We start from the raw sequence: 19,675 nt of genomic DNA on the forward strand, positions 1-19,675 counted from the left end.
TTTCACTTTCAGCAAGTAAGGTTGTGTCATCGGCATATCGCAGGTTGTTAATGAGTCTTACTCCAATCCTGATGCCCCATTCTTCTTCATATAGTCCAGCTTCTTGGATTATTTGCTCAGCATCCAGATTGAATAAGTATAGTGAAAGGATACAAAGCTGACACACACCTTTCCTGATTTTAAACCATGCTGTATCTCCTTGTCCTGTCTGAACGACTGTCTCTTGGTCTATGTACAGGTTCCACATGAGCACAATTAAGTGTTCTGAAATTCCCATTCTTTACAATGTTATTCATAATTTGTTATGATCCACATAGCTGAATGTCTTTGCATAGTCAACAAAACACAGGTAAATATCCTTCTGGTATTCTCTGCTTTCAGCCAGGATCCATGCAACAGTAGCAATGATATCCTTGGTTCCACATCTTCTTCTGAACCCAGTTGACAGACTGACGGACGCGTGGAGACTAATATATATATAACTCATTGAAAATATGATGTTATTAATATTATTATCAATATTATTTAATTAGATGCAGATAATAGACTGAGTTAAGTAAAATATTCAAAATCACACAGCTGTAAGAATGGGAAGCCATGAAGCTAGAATTTCAACCCATGTCTGTCTTACCCTAAAATATATACTGTTAACCGCATTGTCCAAAAATAAGCTCTCATAAACATCAGAATTTCTCACTTTGAAAAATTCTCAACGCTTTAATATCCAAGCCCTACCATGGCATGTCAGTGTAAAAATTAGTTGATCAACTAGTAACAGAAATACTTTTATTGAGTAATTAATAGGTTTCAGATTCTGTATTGTGTGCTTCAACATACACTCTTTAATATTCACAACTACCATTTTAAGAAGTAGGTAATGATTTTCCCACATTTCACAGATAAAGAAACTGAACCTTAAGAAGGCAGTATGTTACACAACTAGCAAATAGAGTTGTGATTCAACTCCAGGTATGTCTGATTCTAAAACTATTTACCTTTACCACTGTAATGTCTTGCCCCTTGGTATTGTAAAACTATGAATTATTCAATAATTCCTATAATGAGAACAATATATTCTAAGAACTGAGAGAGGAAGTTTCAGACATGAAATAATATAAATAACCTGACAGGTCACTGTCAATAATAATGAAATTCTACGCACTGTACATTTGTGCTCAACTCAAAGATTCAGATAAAGGGGATTGAAAAGTTTAAGACGCCCTTGCACAGGTGGCACAGCCAATGATTTGGAGTTTTGTTGACCTATAGACGTGCAGGTGCAAAATTACATACAGCTGCACGTCTTCAAAGCACTTCTAGATAATTGGGCCATAATATTCACTTGAACTACGTACTTCCTTGCCTCCCTATCTTTAGATAATCTGTTTTTATCTCCCAGAATGTTCCCCATTTGTCTTTTCCACTTAAAAGCTTATTAATATAGAACTTTAGAAGTCCCGGTCCCTATGCCTCTAATTCTAGGAGGTACCCTAATGCAGGGGTTAATAAAGGGAATCTGGAGCAAGACTGCCTGGGTTCAAATCTTTTTCTAGTTGTGACCTTATTTAACTTTTTAACTTATTTGTGCCCCAGTTTCCTTATCTGTAAAATTGGGATAATAATAATAATACTTTTCTCAAAGTATTGTAAGCTTTAACTCTTGGCTTTTGACTTGGATGAGGCCTAGGTGCAACTTTCTTCAGTCACCCCGCATCTGGGTTCATCTGACACTAGCCGCCTCTGCCTTGCCACCTGAGTTCAACCTCAAAGAGATCAAAGTTGTGTACCTGAGGTGCACTGGTGAGGAAGGCAGTGCCATGTCTGCTCTGGCTCCCAAGATCAGCCCCCTGGGCCTGTCTCCAAAACAGACTGGTGACGAGCAACTGGTGACTGGAAAGGATTAAGGATTACAGTGAAACCGACCATGTAGAACAGACAGACCGGGGTTGAGGTGGTGCCTTTTGCCTCTGCCCTGGTCATAAAAGCCCTCAAAGAACCACCCAGAGATAGAAAGAAGCCGAAAATATTAAGTATAGTGGAAATATCACTTTTGATGAGACTGTTAGCATTGCCCATCAGATGTGACAACAATCTTTAGCCAGAGAACTCTCTGGAACTATTAAAGAGATCCTGGGGACTGCCCAGTCTGTGGGCTGCAATGTTGACGTCCACCACCCTCATGACATCATCGACAGTGGTGCTGTGGAATGCCCACCTAGCTAAGTACTACGAAAGAAAATATTTCAATAAAGGATCATTTTATTAAAAAAAAAAAAAAGTTGCTATAAGAATATTTGCAAAATATGAAGAAAGGTATCAGGAACATAGCTACGTAAATATTTGCTAAATCAATTATTCAGTCAATCCTCATACTTTCATTGCTAATCCTTACTGGAAGTTATCTCTCTGTCACCTGTCTCTTGATAAATTTGATTTGACTCTTACGGAACTTACCATGTTGCCTTGTATTATAATTACTGATTTACATATATTTTTGCTTATAGTAGACTTTAAGCTTCTTGGGAAGAGGAAATGTTTGTTTCTTCCACAGGATCAAAGTATTGTTCAATAATATATTCCATGCATAAGTGATTTAACGTCTCTTTAGAAATGTCCTCTTCCATTTCTTTCCACCTGAGAGAACGCGGCTGATGATTATCATTCCGCCATGAGTCAGAATACAATGGCAGTTACCATTAATGGAAACTATTACCTCCTGACATTGACCCATTTAGTGTCTTCTATGTATGTGGCATGGTTAAGAACTGGGCTGCTAACCAAAAGGTCAGCAGTTCGAATCCACCAACCGCTCCTTGGAAATGCTAGGGGGCAGTTACTCTGTCCTGCAGGGTCGCTAGGAGTCGGAACTGACTCGAGGGCATATAACAACAAACTCAAAGTATGTGGCAGACAAAATAATGTCCCTCCTAAATCGTCTATGTTCTAATCTCTGGAACTTGTGAATATTACCTTACATGGCAATACAGACTTTGAAGATGTTACTAAGTTAAGGATCTGGTAATGAGAAGGCTATCCTGGATTATCCAGATGGGATCAATGTAATCACAAGGATCTGTATAAAAGAGAGCCAGGAGGGTCACAGAGAAGACATGGCAATGGAAAAAGAGTCAAAGTGAATGATGCCATTGCTGGAAGAGGGGCATGAACCAAGCAATGTGGACAGCCTCTAGAAGTTGGAAAAGGCTACTCCCCTAGAAAGCTTTCTCTGCTAGAGTCTCCAAAAGGAACACAACCTTGTTGACACTTAGATTTTAGAACTTCTGACCTCCAGTACTGTAGGATAATAAATTTGAGTTGTTTTAAACCACTGAGTTCATGGTAATTCATTACAGCAGCAATAATAAACTAATAAAATTTAATTCCAGGAATAAAAGAAAATGTAAAAAAAAGAAAAGATAGGAAGGAGGAAGGAAGCAAGGAAATAAGGAAGAGAGATGCTTTACTATAAGTAACATTATTGTGGATAGTGTGAATAAAGGAGCAATAAAAGAACCAAAAACTGAATAACAGTGGACAGAAAATAACACAAGAATTTTGGGGAATAAAATTTTAAAACAAGTAGATCAAGTAAGCATTTTTTCTTCGAAGTTAGTGGAAATATATATGAAAATGACTTTTACATGAACAAGACATTGTAAGAAATAAGAAATTAAATCAATGCAAGTATCCCAAGCCAAGGGCAGAGTTTGTTCTTTATAAACCCAAGTTTGGAAGTGGCGTTATTTAATTGTTTCCACTCATGCCACCCTTCCCTTGCCTTCTCCTCCCTGTTCTTGATTCTAATCTCAACCAGAAGTGTTGTGTTTAGGGTAGTAATGTAGGGAGTAAAGAGAAGGGGCCATGGAGCATGACACTGTCAATCTCGTTTTAATAAAGGGTCTGCAGAAATGCTGAACAGAAGCTTTAATAGCATTCCTGGCAATCACCATCCCTGCTCCCCATGTATTTTGAATCCAATTTAATTTGAATTAGATAGAAATAAAAACTATTTACCATTGCACCCTAATGACTGTAATTTTCTCTCAAGCTGTTACTTACAGACACAGTATGCTTCACCTTGGAAAGAGCATTCCCGGCTCAAGGCTAACGCTTTAAAATATTAATATACATATTTTAAAGGATGAACTTCAAATCTGTGAACTGATGTGAAATGCTATATGCCTTTCTGAATTTTCCACTAGAGAAGAGAAATTCCCAACTTAAGTTCCTTCTTTTTGTGCAATAATTCCATCCAGCCCAATGATATGGCTCAGTTTGTCTTTTTCAGGGCTATAATACTTAGTCTTGTCAGCAGCTTGGTGTAGAGCATTTAACTCACCATAGAGTGGCAACCCTGACTGCCAGGGCCAAAATGTCTCCATTAGGACTTCAAGTAACTCAACTCTCTGGTGCCAGATACGCAAATTGGTCCCTTTCCACAGATAACAGATGTCACTGTGCCCAGGGTTTGTTGGAGTGTCTACATCCCCTCTTGCTGGGAATATAATTTGTAGAAAAACTCTCTGGCCTACCTGCCAATGATGTTCAGAGCACAGAACCATTCCTAGATGACAGCTTTAAAACACTGCACCCTTCTATTCATCACAGTGACAAAGGACCAACATTCAAAATTAGGAATGAACACACACTTTCAAAACTGAACGGAAATGGAAGCAAAAATCTGCTAAAAATTAGTGTAAAAACTGCATGGGGGAGGTGTCTGAACTCCTCTCTCTTCACAAGGGGGAAGGAGAATCAAGATCGACAGCCAAGGCTGATTCTTATGAGGCAGGAAGCGGGGGTCAGACATGCCTCCTCTCTCTGCCATCTTTACCAATTCTGACACCAACCATTCCTCCCACAGCACTCTCTACTTCTCTGCTGGGTTCCATAATTCATTGCAATGGCCACACAGAACTTACAGACGATACTGACGATTATGGGGTTTATTAGGGAAGTAAGAGTTACAATTTAGGCTCAAGAACACTCAGGATACAGTTCTTCCATCAGGACAGCCTCTTCCTAGCCATGCTCGCAGACACGCCTCTCACTGGCCCTCGGTCTCTGCCCTAAGGCACTCAGCTTTCCCTCTCTGTGGGCCAGGAAGCCCAGTATACTGTCTCCTGCTGCCGGGTCTCTCCTGCCACTGCTTCTTCAGGGTTACAGCTTTCTCTCTCTACCCGTCTCTCTCTCCCTTTCTCTCTCTCTCTGTCTCCTGGTTCCAGGAGCTTCTCAGCGCAGGATTCCCAGGTCCAAAGAAAATGTTCTCCACTCCTGGCTGTTCTTCCTTGGTGGTGGTAGGATTCTCTCTTATCCCCCTCTTGGGTGGCACATTTCAATCCCAGCAGGATAGCAAAACTGACCAATCCATTTGGTGGGCCACAATTACTCTATCACCCAGTCTCACCCAATCACTTAGGTGGGAGTTACAAGACCATGGCTAGAAAGGTCACACGAAACTGATCCATTGCACCACAATTAGAAAGGTTGCTAAAGAAAAAATTCACTGAATGAGGGCTCCAATTTGTCATCTTTTCCTTCCTTCATTGTAAATGTTACCAAAAAGAATATCAAACTGCTCATAGGAAATGGGCCAGGGAAACTTTTTTGCATTCAGATATAATTTCTTTGATATCTAAAAGAAGTCAGGAATGAGTAGAAGGAACATTAATGTTTAAAAAAATTACCTGAATTATATTAGAATCAGTTTTTAGAATGGAAAAAAAAAACCCAAAAACTGAATCAAAATGTTATGTTGTAAGTTTTTTTTTTAAATTAATATCTGACAATTACACCCAGTTATAAGAATTTTTTTTGTTCCAGTTCCTATGCTTACATAGTGTTGGAGTAGATTTTTTTTCTATGTTTCTATGTACTTTTAGGTCATCCCCCTCCATTATTCCAGTGATTATAGGCTCAAGGAATGGAAATGCATTTTATACTAGAAAAAGTACCCCTGGCAAATTGTATGCTTCAAAAATAAAATTATTTATAATACACCTCAATACAAAGATTTTAAGATTGCTTGTAGTTTAAAATTATTCACACACAGTCCTCTTCATTGGAACTACATGTAAAATCTGAGAGTCATTTGTATACTTATCATAATCTTGAGAATAGAATATAAGGCCACACAGAAGTCTAATATCTACTTTCTATGTTTTTCTGTGCCTGTAGACGTGCTAGACTTAAGCTTTTACCGTGGACCTATAAAAATATATAGCATTGTGATTTTTCCAGAGTTATATAATTCATCATATAACCAAAATATTCATATACTATCAAAGTATTTTTAGAAAACACCCAAGAAAACCTAATGGCTATATCCTGTATCTAGTTAATTTCCTATGAAATTAAGCCTAAAGACTGGTTTGTAGACACCTCTTTGTAGAACTGATGTGCTAGTATGAATTTGAAGCAAAATACTAAGGGTTTAACAAGGGATGGAAGACCCTTGTTGCATATAAACCTTAAATTTAGAGCTAAAAAAAAAGTCTAAGGAGACTTAATAAACAGACATGTTTAAAAACTTATAAGCAATGTTTTCTTTTAAGAGTTTAAAGTACTATACTACTAATGTATCAATGATACTATAGTATCAAAGTGCTATCAATGATACAAAAGATCTACAATAAATAAAGTACAATTTTTTAACATCAAACACTGATTTCATAGAAGTCACACTTAGCCAAGAGTTTAAATATTTGCCCAAGAGCATTCTACTGAAGGATGAGGTAGAAAAACTGTGATTCAAGCCTAGGCCCACACGACTCAAAGGCAAATTATTTCATCTCTTAGTAAGGACGTAAGAAATTCTTACAGCTTTTAGTTTACTTATCTGTATTTTGGAAGAGTTGATTAGGGTGGTATGCCATCTGTATTTTTGGAAGGGCTGATTAGATGTAAATACCTAGTATAGTATCTGACTCATGGTGCTCAATGAATTTTAGCTGTGATGACGGTCTCGATGATGATGATAATTGGTTTTACAGATATCTAATAACATAACATTTGTAACAAATTCTCTATTCTCTTATCCACTTGACTTTAATTCCCCACCCTTTCATTTTGAAATGTCATCTTTTTAATGGTCTTATAAAATCTTTTCTGATTTTTGCTGTTTTTTAAATAATTACTTGTTTTTGGTGGCAATATACACCACCAAACATACAACCATTCACAATTTCTACATGAATAATTCAGTAACATTGGTTACATAGCTCACATCGTGTCATCATTCTATCTCTACCCATAGTTTCATCCCCATTAATTTAGGCTCTCCGCCCCTTAAAGTTCTCATCTGTGCTTTAGATTAACTGTTGTCAGTTTACACTCACATACATAATTCTTTATAAGAGTTATATGTGCAAGACAAATAATCTTTATTAATTGGGTTAAACTTGTATAATTTAATGACTTCATGGGATAGTTTTGGTTCAAGGTTTAAACATTATTTCCGGGTATTAGATTTGGGGTTCCCCCAGTCTCAATGGATCCAATAAGTCTGGTTTCCGTATGCGTTTACAGTTCTGTTCCACATTTTCCTCCTTTTGATCAGTATCCATCTATCGGGTCCTTGATCAAAACATTTTTTACTGATTGTCTCTTCTTAATTTCTTGTAACTGTTTTTTGTTTTCCCTATCCTATTGTCACACACATTTTCCTGGATTGTGGACTCCCTATGAAATTAATGTTCAGTTACTGCCTTTCTCATTAGGACGTGGGCAGCTCTGCTGCAAATACTTGTAAATTCATATTGTGTCTTTGCTTCCTATGTCTTCTTACTTTTTTTCTAATTTTTAAGGCCTGTTTTTCAATACAGTAGAATTTTAGTGCATGCTCTCTTTATAGTAGCCTACTGAAACTGATTTTTATTATGTCTCATCTCCAACCCCCATCAAGTTATCTTGTCACCAATGAGTTAGACTCATGAGTTTATGAATATAAAAGGAGAAAGTTGTTTGAATCTAAAGCAAACTGGCTCATACAAATCGATCTTGTTTTCATCAATTGCATAATCGAGACTTAATGTTCTTCCATTTTCCTAATACCATGCAATGGACCATCAGTAATATAAAACACATTCAAGACATTATGCTTCCTTTCAAGAAGCTGGGATAACTAGTTCAATTTTTTCCCTTACTATCCCCTGTAAGAGTTACAGCACTACTGATTTTTAAACACACTATTGACATCACCACCAACAAAAACGTTAAACTTTATTATTATAAAAGCATTTTAGAAACCAATCAATAGCCTGTGCTTATTATATAAAAAAGGCTGATCCCATATAAAGTTGCCCTAGATTTCATTTTTCATTGAATAATGAGGCAATGATTTGTACTAAATGTCAGATGTGTAGGATTCCAGCTCCCCTTCTCCCACACCCTACACCATCTCTAGGAAAATGACAGTATTGTATTCTGTCAGAAAACTAAGAGGGTTGCTACTGTTTTTGCACCATCAATTTATAATTAATATTGAATACTCTTATTTCTCACTCTCTGTCCTCTCTATCTTCTGTGTAGTTGCTATTGCATTAAAAATTGAGGCTTATGGAGGCAGCTGTAGTAAATCAGTGGTGGTAATGCTGTTACATGCCTCTTAAAATTATGTAAATATGACTCAGACCCTCTGCAGCTCATGTATAGTAAAGATAGGTTCTGCACATCTCTATTGGCACCAAAACAAATAAACGCTTATGACTCTATAATGCAGATTGTGAAGACATTTCAACCAGTTAATGGGAAAGATCCATTTTGCACACACACAAATATTTCTGGAAAATGGGACTTTCAAATTTGATAAATCCAAAACATTTAAAAGAAGTTATTTTTTAGTTTGACTGTTTCATTACTGTTGTTGTTTTTAGTTTTGGGGGGAAACACTGAAAACAAGGCGTCTTTGTAAAACAGATTAATTCTTTACTTGTCTATCATTTTTATTTTAGCATCTTGTTCTAGAATTTCCTCTCTGGGAGACAATGATACTAAACACACAAAAATACAATAAAATCTTAAGACTGCTTGCTTATGGGAAGAGAGGGATGGAAGAGATGGTGAAAACTAAAGGGAAATATAATAAAATAAATTAGGAGTAAAATCTTTTAATGAAGGTGGTACATCATAATCTAAGGAATACAATTTACTTCACTTTATGCATCTGAAATTCAAATGAATAAGTACACAGGAATAGGAAAAGATATCAAAGAAAAAGAGCATAATCAAAAACAGGTAGGACTAATACTAACATATAGTGGTCAAATCACCCTGAAACTATAGCATCGGCAGTGTGATATACCAGATCTCCCCTCCAAAAATATGAACTAGTGTTATATGCCTGCAATCAATACTGAAGCTTGGACATTTTTCACTACACAATGCATGCAAAAGCTGGACAATGAATAAGACAGACTGAATAAGAATTGATACCTTTGAATTACGGTGTTGGTGAAGAATACTGAATATACTACGGACTGCCAGAAGAATGAACAAATCTGTCTTGGAAGAAGTATAGCCAGAAAGCTCCTTAGAAGCAAGGATGGCAAGACTTTGTTTCACATACTTTGGACATGTTATCAGGAGGAGCCAGTCCCTGGAGAAGGACATCAACCTTGGTAAAGTAGAGGGTCAGTGAAAAAGAGGAAGACCCTCCATGAGATGGATTGACACAGTGGCTGCAACAGTGAGCTCAAACACAGCAAGGATTGTGAGGATGGCACAGGACTGGGCAGGGTTTCCTTCTGTTGTGCATAGGGTTGCTGTGAGTCGGAATTGACTCGACGGAACCTAACAACAACAATGAATTTATTTCATTAGTGGTTTATGCTATTCAAAATTAAAATGGATTTCAAATATCCAAAACCTGTCAATAGTTGTTTTAAACATATGACGCCATTTAAAATATTTGGTAAAAGACAAAAAAGTAAACTTGTTTCTTTTTGATGCTTTAATAGAGATTAATAAATGAGCATGCCTAAGTCCCTGTGTGGTGAAAACGGTTAAATGTTCGACTACTAGCCAAAAGGCTGGCAGGTCAAACCCACCCAGAGATGCCTTCGAAGACAGACTTGGTGATCTACTTCCCAAAGGTCACAGCCTTGGAAACCCAATGGAGCAGTTCTACTCTGCACATATGGGGTCGCCAAGAGTCAAAACTGACTTGACAGCAACTAACAACAACTTTTACCTATTGTATTATTATATTCTAAGTGTTAAATTAATGTTTGAAATTTCGAGATTGATATCTTCTGGGATACTTTATCCATCACACTATAAATATGATTTTAAGCATGACTTGAGTGAAAGAAAGAAGTCTTGAACCCATGACTGTGTTTACAAAGGGAAGAACTGCCTTTTATTTCCCTGAGTGTTGGGCTCTTTATCACAAGCCATATGTTGCAGCAGAGATTTTGTCTCTTTTCAGTTTTTATAGAAAATTGGGGTGGAGGTGGGAAGAGTCAGGGAAGGCAAATCTACTTTGTCTTTGGGCCTACAGCCATATATAGAATTTTTTTTTTTTAGAATTTGGTTCTAACCTTTTCTTTCGTTACATCAGTATTTATTAAATTCACTGTTTCCTCTTAATGAAGAGCTTGTGTCTACACTTGGAACAAATCAATATGGAAAAAGCTACAAAAACCACCACCAAGGAGAACTTCAGAGTGAAGCTAAGGTCTAAAAGCAGATGTCTAGTAGAAGTTAAAAAAAAAAAAAAAAGAATTATGTAACCTCACCTGAGAATTCCCATAAGTACTTGGATAGAAAAACATGTTTTAAAAAGAAAGAAAGAAAAAGAAGCCATGAGAAAAGGAGAGAAGAAAGACCAGAAGGAGAAAAGAAAAAAGAGATAACCAAAAACTCTACTTCCTGTGGTATGGTAGTAACAGGAAATTTTATTTTCAAGCCCTGGAAAAATAAGGCACATCTAGGGGAATCGACTCAACGGCAAGGAGTAGGCAACAGGCAGGGGAACAATTGTAAATTGACTCTGCATCTTAGGCAGCCTAGAGATCTAAAGGGCAAAATGTATATTCCATCTTTCTATTTAGTTGGACAAAATACATTTGAAGTTTTAACAAGTAGTAATAATTACTCTTGCTGTATACCTACCATGAGCTGGGCACAACTTTAAATGCTTATATGTTTTAAGTATGAAGTTGGGATTATTATTACTCTCATTTTTACAGACAGGAAACTCTACACAGCAAAGCTAAGTGACTTCCCTAAGTTCTCACTGATAGTAATTTTTGAGTTCCAGTAGTCTAACTCCAGACCTTGTGCTCTTTATTGCTACAATACTGTTCTGGGAAATATGTTCTTTCTTGCTTCACAGATCACATTTAGTAGCTTCAACTGGGTATCGTATTATAGCAGACACACAAACATGGAAACTCTATATCTCTACTACACACGACCCAAAAACTCAGTGTTTGATAAAATTCATTTTTAAATGTAATTGGTTTTTTTCTCTTTATGTGATACTTCTAAAAGCTGATGTATTTTTAAAAACTACATTAGAGAACAAAGTTCTCCAAATACGTGTGAATATAATGCTGTGGAAGATATTTAGCTCTCCTTAAATGATTATAGCATCTAAGTTTGACTACTATTGATTAGTAGATACTCAAGAAATAATAATTACTGAATGAATGAATTTGAAAAATTTCCATACATGAAAGTGGAATTCTAGCTTTATAGATGGTTTAAAAAAAAAAAAGCGAAACCCATTGCCGTCGAGTCGATTACGTCTCATAGTGACCCTACAGGACAGGGTAGAACTTCCCCATAGAGTTCCAAGGAGCGTAGACCTTTTGGTTAGCAGCCGTAGCTCTTAACCATTACACCACCAGGGTTTCCTTATAGATGGTTTAGCTACCCTCAAAATGTATTAAAAATCTGTGAACCTAAGCGAATATTTTCTCTTGATTCTCTCATTCTGCATTCTGCCTCTAACAATGGATACAAGGCACACAGAATAGAAGAAGTGGCAATAACCCTAAAGGGTCATCAAAGGAGGCTAGATACGTATCTATAAAAATTTACAGTCACTCAAACATAGAATCAAATTCCCTGCAGTCTGATTTGGGTCTTCCATTTCCTTTCAGTATATTGGTTTCTCTCGTCTGAGACCTCATGACTCCTTATAGACAAAATCCTAGATTTGTTTGGTATCTGTTTATTTATCTTCTGTGAGGAAAACAGCAAGAAGATGAACAGCCAGTTTATGAATATTTCAGCAAACTGAAATCTACTCTTGGAAATTCTGTTGTAGAGATAGGAAAACGGGTCATACTTATTATAATGGTGATAAAGACAGAAAATGATTAGCTAATCATTTAGAAATATTAAACACTACTGATTAATGAAATAATCACATCCATCTAAAAATTCATGGAACAGTTTAGGAGATCTTTTACAATCATCAGTTAATTGCTATGCTATCATGTTATTCTCTTGATAATATAAGAATGATAAAGCTCAACTGTATGAGACCAACCAAGCCAAATCCATTGCCATTGAATTAATTCTGACACATATTGACCATACAGGACAGAGTAGAACTGCCCCATAGGGCTTCTAAGGCTGTAATCTTTATGGAAGCAGACTGCCACATCTTTCTCCCATGGATTGGCTGGTGAGTTTGAACTTCTGACCTTTCAGTTAACAGTGGACTGCTTTTAACCACTGTGCCACCAGAGCTCCTTATATGAGAACAAATGGTCAACATTTACCGTAAAGCAAAGATGAAAAAGTAAAGGACAGGAGGGAAACTAGATTAATGGAAACGGAACAACCAGAATGGAAATAATGAGAATGTTGACACATTGTGAAAAATGTAACTGATGTCACTGAACCATATGTGTAGAAATTGTTAAATGGGAACTTAACTTTCTGTGTAAACTTTCACCAGAACACAATAAAATATTATTAAAAACATGATTAAGTAATGCCTTGCTTTTTAATGTATATAAATAAAAACACAATGACACCCCCAATACTTTATTTTGTGGCTTCACAGAAACATAAATATCTACAATTCACAACTGAATCTGCATTTAAATACAAAGCATCCTCTCACATGATGTTGACTGAATTAATAAAATTTGAATTAAATTAAAAATTGAATGTGGACTGGGTAACTTCCTTGAGGTATAAGAGGCCTCAGTTGGAACATATCGCCTATTTTTGTCACAGTATTTAAGTCAGGTGCATCACTGATGTAAGAAGACAACTTCACTGAAATCTCATCAGGATGACCGCCAAAAATCTGCTATTTGCTCTTTATATTAGATTTAAAGTTTAGAGAGAGTTATAATATTTTCCTACTTACTAATAAGACTTAGAAACTGATTTGAGTCAACAGCATGTAAAATACAAGTGCAATTTAATGTCTGAAGGGACTGTCTTGCCTCAGTGTCTAAGAAAGAAATTAGGCATGGAAATAAAAACAGAGAAGTATTTCTGAGCTGTTTTCAATTAAATTGATCAAGTACCTGTGACCACCTTTAACCTGGAAAGGAAAGACTCTGTATCAGGGCCACCATTAATCCTTCCTACCCACAACTGCCTTCCAAAGCTGGGAACTAGGTTTCCTGGAATCTTCTTCCCTATATGGTATTGGATTATAGTTTGGCAGTGAAAAAAGCTTAGGTGATAGTTACAAGGTAGAAGAGAATGGAAGCTATTATTCCTGGAAGCCAAGACACTACAATCATGCTGCCTGCCACAAAATCCCTCTTTGTGGTTAGTGGCAGACAGGTGTAGTGGCTTCTTAGCCTTCTCTACTTGCTCTGCGTTTGCTACCTGCTCCAGTTTAAAGTCATTAGTGACTGTTTATCTAATCCTTGGATACAGCTTTCAAGACTATCATTCCACCATGTGTTTAAATTCTCATTCCTTTTCCCCGTAACGTTGCAGTAGCACTATTTTCCTGACTATACCAATATTGATAAAATAAAATCAGTAAGATCAGGAAGCTAGAATTGATTCTCTGATCTGATTAGATTTAAAAGATTAATGAAGTCCTGGTGGTGCAGTGGTTAAAGCACTCAGCTGCTAACCAGAAGGTCGGCAGTTCAAACCCACCAGCCACTCCATGGGAGAAAGATGTGGCCGTCTGCTTCAATAAAGATTTACAGTCTTGGAAACCCTATGGGCAGTTCTACTCTGTCCTATAGAGTTGCTGTGAGTCGGAATTGACTTGACGGCAACAGGTTTTTTTTTTCTAATGATCCCATTAGGAGTCCCTGGGTAGTAGAAATGGTTAAGTGCTGGGTTACTAATGAAAAGTTGGTGGTTCAGAGCCACCCAGAGATGCCATGGAACAAAGCCCTGGTGATCTACTTCTGAAACGTGACAGTCTTGAAAATGCTATGGAGCACAGTTCTATTCTGCCACTCATGGGGTTGCCATGAGTCGAAATCAACTCTTTGACAACTGGTTTGGGTTTTGGTTTGGTACGACCCATTGCTAGTGGTAATTAGAACACATGAAGGCCAATATTAAAACAATAATAAAAAAAGTTAAGATGCTAAAAGTTATTTTGCATCCAGTGCTTAGGGAGGTAGGAATGCGAGAATGCATGTATTGTATAGACCTATTCTCTCACTCCCTAATTATTTCCTCTGAAGCATCCAAAGAACAACCCTTTCAACACAGCTTTGAGAAGTATATTAGTGAGGAAAGCAACAGCACTTCTGGAAGACTCTGTAGTGGTATTTCTGAAAGCAGTGGAAAGTGCTATCAAAGTGGAATCCTCAAGTACAATATCATGGAAAGACTAAGTGGTAGTAGCACTAATCACTAGAGACAAAATGGATGCGGTTAGCACAATATGCATCAGACCTTGAGCATGGCATGGCCCACAGAGCTCTTTGGCAATCTTTTGCTAATGTATCGTGATGTTCCCAGGACTGAAATAGATGGACAGCCTTCTAAAGTCTTACTGAGCTTATATAAACAAAAAGGCTTGACATTACTTATGCCCCCCTCATCAAATTCTCAGATTTGAGCCAGTTCATGGGCCCAGAACTACTTGGAAAAGGGTGAAACTCCCTGCCAGCAATTTATACAGTCAATTGTCTTTCTAACCTTCCCTGAATGAACTATGCTCACTTTTTAGGGCGACTGTATGTTACAGAAAGGACAATACCCAGAATCGAGGAGATTATTGGGTAACTGTTAATATTGTTTTTTTCTTGCCTTCAAGTTGGCTCCTACTCATGGAGACTTTCTATGTAACAGGTCTCAGCTAATGCTAATTCCTGGGATATCAGGAAAAAAAAAAAGAAGACAAAAGAAAAAAACAAACAAAACATGTAGCCACTAGTCCGAGTCAGGCAGTTTTGTACTGGTAAACTGGCTCTCAGAGACCAGTCCCCCCCGCCCCCCAAAAAAAGCTCAATTCGTAGCGTTTTTCTGCCAGAGTACAAAGCAATGACAGCTGAGATGGCACATGGTCAATTTTGTCTCCTAACAGCAATAAATCATTATGTAAATAGCAGGGATACTCTACTGACTGTAGTATTTGATTCTGCTTATCAAAGGTGATTGACTTCTTTTTGAAACTAAATGTGGTTTGAAAGGTAACCCTTTATGGGAGACAAGTTAACAAAGGGTAGACTGGGCTGGATTTGCCTGGTGTCAATCTGGCACCACCACTCCTGCCAAGGCTGGGGACTATATGTTCCAGAATGCCCATTCTCTGTGTTTCTGGGTTAGATTGTTCCAATGAAGGAAACTCCTGTGATATTTGAAAGGTGGAAGTCAAGTGGGAGGTCACAAACAGTGCCTCTGCAGACCCTCCATGAGCCCTCAATAGTTTTGATGGTGGCATCTCAAATTTCTCCATAAGTCCTGGGTTCCATCTTCACTCCAGTGAATTGTTCTCCTATTTTCTAACTACAGTCTTCCAGACCTTCATGCCAACTCTCCTGCATTTGTGTAGTCTAACTTTTATTTATATCTTTATTCTGCTAATGCTTAGTAGTGGCTGTGTTTTCCTCAACAGTCCCAAACTGATAATGACTTTGAACTCTGATCTTTGAGGATTAAAAGCAAGATAGTTCTACATGAAAAAAGTTGAAGTCATCAACACATACCTAAACAAATAACTAAAAAACAAACAATGACTAGTTTGAAACAAAGCTTTTTAGGAAGAATTTTCTACCAAAAATGTTTTTCTTCTCCCTTTCCCCTTGTACCACTCTAGCACAGAGTATATGATGAATATTTGGTGATAAGGAGTCTTGATCCTTTATACTGTGAAAATAATTTTCTAACTTCTAAACAATCAGTGTTTATCATGTCCTCAATAATTAACTGTTTTCGTATTACTTTGCACCAGTAGAAAATAGAGATGAATCATGATCAAAGTATGCCTACTAAAACAAAAATTGGCAAAGGACAGCCTGGGAGGCCAAATCTAGCAAGCTGCCCATTTTTTGTAAACAGAGTTTCACCAGAACTCAAAATTTGAGTCACTCAAATTCTTTTATGTATGCCTATGGCTGCTTTAAGGAGCCCTAGTGACACAATGGTTAACATGCTTGGGTGCTAATAAAGGCAATTCGCACCCAACAGCCACTCCGTGGGGGAAAAGACCTGACGATCAGCTTTTATAAAGATTTCAGCCTAGAAACCCTACCGGGCAGTTCTACTCTGTCCTATAGGGTCGCTCGCTGTAAGTCAGGATCAAGTTGAACGCACCTATTAACAACAACATGGCTGCTTTCACATTATAAGAGCAAAGCTGAGTAGTTGCAACATGGACTTTATGGTTTACAAAGCTGAACGTATTTATTATCTGACACAGAAAAAAAAATCTAGCAATTCTTGTATGAAAATATAATTGGATACAATAAAACATCTCATTATGTATTCTCTGCTTATAATGTGTGTTAGAGTTTTACCATTGTTAAAATCATAACATGGCTCCTTTGTGGGTTTTTTATTTTTTTCATTTATGAGCGATTACAAATTTGGCATTGGAATTATTTGTCATTGTCCCACAATCTTCATCTAATTACTATAGTTCAGACAGTATTTGTAGATAAATGTTTGCTGAATACTTATTTAGTTCATTCATTTAATCAGAAATTTGTCAGCTGTAATACATGGTTGAAACGTTAGTATTAATTATATTATGAATTGTTAATTATAAGTTGCAACTGTACCATTAACACTGACATAAGCATATTAATTGCAAAAATTCTTGATGAATCTGTTGACAGAAATATGAGGAGAGAAGTCATTAAGTCAAAATAGCTCTTGTTGATACTAGTGAAAGTGAAATAAAGATGCTAGCTTGATTACAAACAGGGAGTCCAGGCTTAGAACTATTGGGAATGTGAAAGAAAGCTTATCTTCAGGCAGCTGGGATCTATTCTGGAAACAGAAATAAAGTAAACCACCACATAGGCAAGATATCTGAATGGACCCAGCTGTGAGAAGTGTCAGCGTGAGATATTATAACTGAGAATGATCTTCAGTGGAAAGGTAGGTGAAGTGACATTCAAAACTTTAGCTACCACCATTTGTCAGTTTGTTGTACTGTGGTAGCTTGGGTGTTGCTATGATGCTGGAAGCTATGTCATTGTTATTTAAAGTACCGGCGGAGTCACCAATGGTGGACAGGTTTCAGCAGAACTTCCAAACTAAGACAGGGACTAGGAAGAAAGACCTAGTGATCTTCTTCTGAAAATTAGCCAATGAAAACCTTATGGATCAAAACAGAATATCATCCTATATAGGCTGGAAGCCACTACACAACAGCCAGAACAATGGACTCAAACATATTAATGATCATGAAGATAGTGCAGGAGTGGGCAACGTTTTGGTCTGTCATATATAAGGTTTCTGTGAATCAGTGTCAACTCAGAGAAACTACCAACAACAGATTTGTTGAATAAAGCAACTTCCTTTAGGATAAAGTTCAATTTTCTTAACATGGTTGATAATGTCCTTCACAATAAACCCCTGGCTAACTCGCCAGGCTCATTCCAGGCTACCCACACATTCTCACTATAATTCAGCCACACTGGCTTCTTTTAGTTCTTCAAATCTACCACTTCTCTCCCAAACTATTTCTTCATCTAGAATACCTTCTCAAGTCTACCCCGATCTCTTCCTGGATAAACCATACTCAAAGTTCAAGATGAAGCTTAAGCAAAAGGTCCTCAGTGATATATTCCCTGATCTTTCCCAGTCTATCATTCTGTACCACCCATCACATAATATGCATCACCTTAAATTACCTGCCTACATTTTGTCTTCACCACTAGATTATTAGCAACCAAAATTAGGAGCCACATCTATTTCGCACTTTGTTGTTTAATTTGTGTAAAAATGAGAATGAAAATGCAGACAATCTATTGAAGTGGGTACATTAGAGCGACGGACATTTTTATGAGTGATGATATTCAAGATTAGATAGGAAATGGTACCACTGTTAGGACTGTTGTTTAAACATTCATAAATGAGAACAGTCTATAGTTTTTAGTTTTTATACTATTTTGTTAAGTTTTCGTATTATTATTTTGATAATTAAAAGAAAAAAATGTTTGGAACCTGTACTTTTCTCTGTATGCTCTAAATCTAAAAACCAAAACCAAACTCACTGACATCGAGTCAATTCTGATGCTCTAGAAGTTCTTAAATAGTGTAATTCTTTTTCGTTTCTGGAAGGTTTCTAAGCATTTACCACTAAACATATTTTAGACTCGTAATTTTGAGTATTAGTTCTTCTCACCCTCTTCTTCTTTCCTTCTTCCTCATCCTTCTCTCCCTCCTTCTCCTTCAATTCACTATATTTTTCATTAATTACAAAAATCAAATTTACATATAAAAAAAAATTTCAAAATGTAAACTTCCTAATCTCCTCTTTGGCATAAATAACATAAAGAGTTCCTTGTGAGTCATTCCAAAATGTTCTGTTTATATACCACTACATATGTACGTGTGGACACGTGGGTTTACCATGAGTCAGAATCTACTAGACAGCCACTGATTGGTTTGTTTGTTTATGGTTTACATATGTATACATACTTCTATAGATTGTGCATGTGTGTGGTTGCTTGTACATACATTCAAATGATAGTAAGCCTGGCTCATAAATAATGCATATGAAACAAACAAAAATGAGACATTGGTTTATCCCCCCTACACCACATGCATGCATGCACATACACACACATAAATTATTATATATGTCACACACATATATAGTTTTTAACATATCATAAATACCAAGTAAGAGTCAAGTTGTATTCTTATTATTATAAGATCATAAATGATAAAAAAAGGTAGGTTAATTCAGGTTTATAAGAATCTGAAGAAATGGACATTCATATATATCTCTGTGGGAATGTAAATTCATACAACTACTTTGAAGAACAAGTTGACAAAATTTAAAATATATAACCAGCAACTGATCTAAACATATACTTTAATATCTGCATATAGATATACGTACGAAAACGATTTCTATGCCATTAGTTTCACTTGGAATATACAGAAAAAACCTAAATGCTTATTTTTGAGAGACAAGCTAAATAAATTATGACATACTTCTACCATGGAACATTGTTGTTGTTGTTGTTGTTAGGTGTTGTTGAGTCGGTTCTGACTTATAGTGACCCCATGCACCACAGAAAGGAACACTGCCCAGTCCTGT

The 19,675-nt window shown here is 36.8% G+C and overlaps 1 pseudogene; it reads left to right on the plus strand.

Annotated features, from left to right (window-relative positions):
• The first annotated feature begins 1,676 nt into the window (after nt 1-1,676).
• Nucleotides 1,677-2,223, plus strand: LOC101356400 (60S ribosomal protein L12 pseudogene; annotated as a pseudogene).
• The last annotated feature ends 17,452 nt before the right edge of the window (nt 2,224-19,675 follow it).

The sequence above is a fragment of the Trichechus manatus genome, unplaced genomic scaffold (genome assembly GCF_000243295.1).
Source record: "Trichechus manatus latirostris isolate Lorelei unplaced genomic scaffold, TriManLat1.0 scaffold00097, whole genome shotgun sequence".
In the NCBI taxonomy this organism is placed as follows: domain Eukaryota; kingdom Metazoa; phylum Chordata; class Mammalia; order Sirenia; family Trichechidae; genus Trichechus; species Trichechus manatus.